This window comes from Gouania willdenowi, chromosome 6, assembly GCF_900634775.1.
Source record: "Gouania willdenowi chromosome 6, fGouWil2.1, whole genome shotgun sequence".
NCBI lineage: Eukaryota > Metazoa > Chordata > Actinopteri > Blenniiformes > Gobiesocidae > Gouania > Gouania willdenowi.
Genome location: NC_041049.1, coordinates 29325251 through 29329586, shown reverse-complemented (window position 1 = coordinate 29329586; position 4336 = coordinate 29325251).

Sequence of the window (4336 nt, the reverse complement as noted above, 5' to 3'; positions counted from 1 at the left end):
ACTTGTATCATTCTCTCTCTCTCTCTCTCTCTCTCTCTCTCTCTCTCTCTCTCTCTCTCTCTCTCTATCTCTCTCTCTTTCTCTCTCTCTCTCTTTTTCGGATTTTGTGCTGCCCCCAAAGTAAGCATGCACAAAAACAGAGAAATTACAAATGACTACAAAAGACACAAAACCACATAAAAAAAAAAAAAAAATCTCCAAAAACATGCAAGGCCATACAAATCTACACAAAAAAAACTGAAAAACACACAAAACCCCAACAAAATGAGCACAAATTTTATTATCTATTCTCAGATTGGTCATTATTATAAATGCTAACATAAGCTGACAAAAACGAAGAACCTGAACAAACCTGTGCATGCTGAGATAGGCGGTGATGCCACTAAATTTAAAAATCAGGATTACATGTGGGATCATGGTTCGATGAGTAAATATATGAACAAATAAGTAATCCAACTTTATGTGTTGTTTTCCCCTCTGAAAATGATCCATCCTTTATATGAGTCTCTTGCCTATTAATAATAGGAGTAATTTAATTTGTACCTGAGAAAAACAAGGTTGGCAAGGTTTTAGTACAGTGTAAGATGTAAGAACTCACTGTACTCATAACTCATCAACATGTGTGGCAGGTTCCATGATTGGTTAAATCACCCTGAGCACTTATGGGAATAAAACTTTTAATGAAAATGTGTTTGAAAATTGAAATTAAATTAGGTACAACACTACCTGGACACTGAGCAGTGTCGAGGAGAGTCACTGCAGATGATACCATTACAGAAAATTGTCTTATTAGCATGTCTTAGAATAAAGATCTTTACGGTGGCTGGGAAGTGTCAGGTGAATGCATTTACAGAAACGAACACAAATGCAAACAGGTCACAACGGAAGTGTTTCCGACGGACCGGTATTACAGTCGGACGGGTATTATGATATGATAGCCTGATATGAAAAAATATAAGAGTATCCTAATCAACTTTCATACGCGTTTCGATGTCTTCTTCTTGTTCTTAACTGTTCTGGTGGGTTAAAAACATCTGCCAGAAACGTGTCCGTCTGTAATACCGGTCCGTCGGAAACACTTCCGTTGTAGCCATTTTGCATTCGTGTTGTGACCTGTTTGCATTTGTGTTCATTTCTTTAAATGCATTCACCTGACACTTCCCGGCCACCGGGTTTCCGCAACCCACCAGAACAGTTAAGAACAAGAAGAAGACATCGAAACGCGTATGAAAATAAGTGAAAGTTGATTAGGATACTCTTATATTTTTCATATCAGGCTGTCATATCATAATACCCGTCCGTCTGTAATACCGGTCCGTCGGAAACACTTCTGTTGTGACCGGTTTGCATTCGTGTTGTGACCTGTTTGCATTTGTGTTCGTTTCTGTAAATGCAGTCACCTGACACTTCCCAGCCACCGTAGATCTTAATCAACAGTACTTTGAATTTACTTTAGCTGAAAGATAAATGGAAGACGTCCACTACAGCTGTGATTAATATATCAACTGCTCCTATCGGTGAGCAGAGGAACCTGCTGAACTTCTGCCATCATTTTTGATGAAAAAAGGAAGAGAAGTTGCAGGGTTTTGAAAAATTAAATATTATGTTACTTTTTTAAGTCCTCTCCTTGAAATGGTACGTCCTTTAAAGTGATCAAGTTTGTTTCTAGGTTGCTAAGGAGCCATTAGTGGAACTCCAAAATGCTCTATATGTCGTCTCTGTTTACACAGCAGCTGACCTAAAAGGTTGCAGGTACTCACAGCTCATCCAAAGCACTCACCTTGTTTACTGACTCCAAAAGCAGTATCAATTTCTGCGTTACCGCGGCAACTCTGCCATTATGTTTACCTCTCCATTCACGACCCACTCCCCACAAGAAACATTACTACTGTCACCATACGAGGTTGACACAACAGACACAAACAAAAGCTTGTGTTTAATTCGCTCCTCCATATAAAACATGCTATTAATAGTTTCACAAGAGTGAAATAAGTTTATGTGTCAGACCTTTGGTTTATAGCAGACAGTGTCAATCTGGGGGCCACATTTGGCCCTTGGTCTATTTTTGTGTGCCCCCCAAAGTAAACACACAAAATCACTTCCAAAACAAACAAAAGAACAGAAAAATACAAAAAAGAAACAGAAATACACAAAACAAAAACAAACAAACACAAATTCTGTGCGACCATTTTCACTAAGCTTACAAATGTGGCAAAGTGGGACTGGATGGATGGATGGATGAATGGATGGATGGATGGATGGATGGATGGATGGATGGATGGATGGATGGATGGATGGATGGATGGATGAATGGATGGATGGATGGATGGATGGATGAATGGATGGATGGATGGATGACACTGATTTGAGACACATTCCTTACATACTAGTCTATTTGAACAGGTTGTATGCATCACAACAAAAAGCTTGCAGCTTTCAGAGACTTGGACTGTGTTTGAAATCTCATACTAATGTACTACTCATACTAAGTCTGACTTCAAAATGAGTATATAGTGCGTTCACATTAGATAGCATGGAAAGATAGAGGGCCGGATTCACAAAGACCTGAAATAAAGGGTGGCAACTCAGTTGCTTCCATAAATCCTTTAGTGATGCAGTTTCCTCACCTGCTGCGCGGAATTCACTAAGATTGCAGCAATCATTAGTGCATGAGCAGAACTGGTGCAGACTGCCCCTATTTGCATTGCACGTAGAATGTGGAGATGTCAATGCACACAAGCACACTGACTTTTGAGTTAAGTTAAATTTGAGGCAGATGGACTTCTCTGTCTGCTGCACAAATATTTCATAATGTAGAAAACTAAATAAACAAATAAAAAGTTTTTTTTTTTTTTTTTTAAAACAACAACTTTAAAACCTAATGATTTTTTTCCCCCTCATTTAATGTGGGTGCTCTTTCCAATCCTGTAACTTTGCTCTAATCAGTGCATGCAAAATAGGCAGATTAGGACAGAAACCATCCTATTGATCTACCATTGATCTGAGTTAATGCAGCAACACAGTCTGTCAATCAGTCTGCATTCTTTGAAGATGATCCACTGACCATCTTCCAGCGCAGGTCTGAGCAGCGCTGTGTCACGCACACTCTCATATGTCACCGTTGTGCCATCAGTGATGATGTGTAAATTATGCACCTGATCTGCTGATTCTGGCCTGACATCAATACAACACAAGACTTTGACGGTCTAATCAAGGTGAGAAAAGAGATCAGTGGATCAGTGAGTCCGAAGTGATATCGATCCATGGTCATATCCATATATCCATCTGTGCGGACAGCAAACCTCTTTTTCTCTCTCTGTCTCTCACACACACACACACACAACTGGAGCCTTTTGTTAATCTCCACTGTGTTTTCTGTCCACATTTACTGCAGCGACGATCTCCGTGTGTGTGTTTGCACTGCTCTCTCAGTTTTCTAAGCTTTCTAATTTTCCGTACTAAAACTGTCACCGCAAACAGTTCCAGATTTCATGAATCGCATTGCTGTCCCTGCATAACTTTATTTGCATTTCCCCTGCCATATTTTTGAGGGAAACACACTAAATGAATTGAGGGCGCATTGGGAAGCGCAGCTCACGCGCATTCCTGATTCCCTGCCCTTTGTACTCCTTACCCTTTAATACCACTAAACCTTTACGCAAGAAATACCAGGATGTATACTATATAGGGACATTTTTTAAGTATGCATGGTGGGCACAATAGTCATACTTAACCGCCCCATGATGCATTGCAAGCAGAACGTAAAATAGTCCTGGGATCGGCTTCAAGCTAAAAGTCAAACATCCCCTTTTCAAAACAAAAGCATATCTTCTTGTCTTCCATTAGTTTTTAAAACTTTTGTAAATAGGGCTCTTGTTTGGAACTTTTGTCATTCAGTAGCACAATAGCTAGTCTCTGAAAATCTCTGAAATGTCGGTATGAAATGTGTTTATACAAGTTTTATGGATCAAATGACCACTTGATATTCTACTTGGTGACTTTCTCACTTGAAAAGTTTTCAGAACTTTCAAAGGTGGAGATTCAACGTAGATACTTAGCCTCAGTGTGCTTCAGATTTTGTTTTGTTGTAGGTTCGAAATGCATCTTGGGAAACTTTGAACTATACTTCATTGAGAACGGTCATCATAGTAATCATACTTATAGTATATAGAAGACAGTGTGTACACAGCCCAAGGCTTTTTAATCAGAATTAAATAAAATAAATATTCTTGACTTTGAAAGAAAAAACACCCATCCTTGTGTGAGGTCAAGTTGGTTTGCAATGGTACCAGTGGGTTTGTACCAGTCCACCCACTGTGTTGTAGCATTGATCACT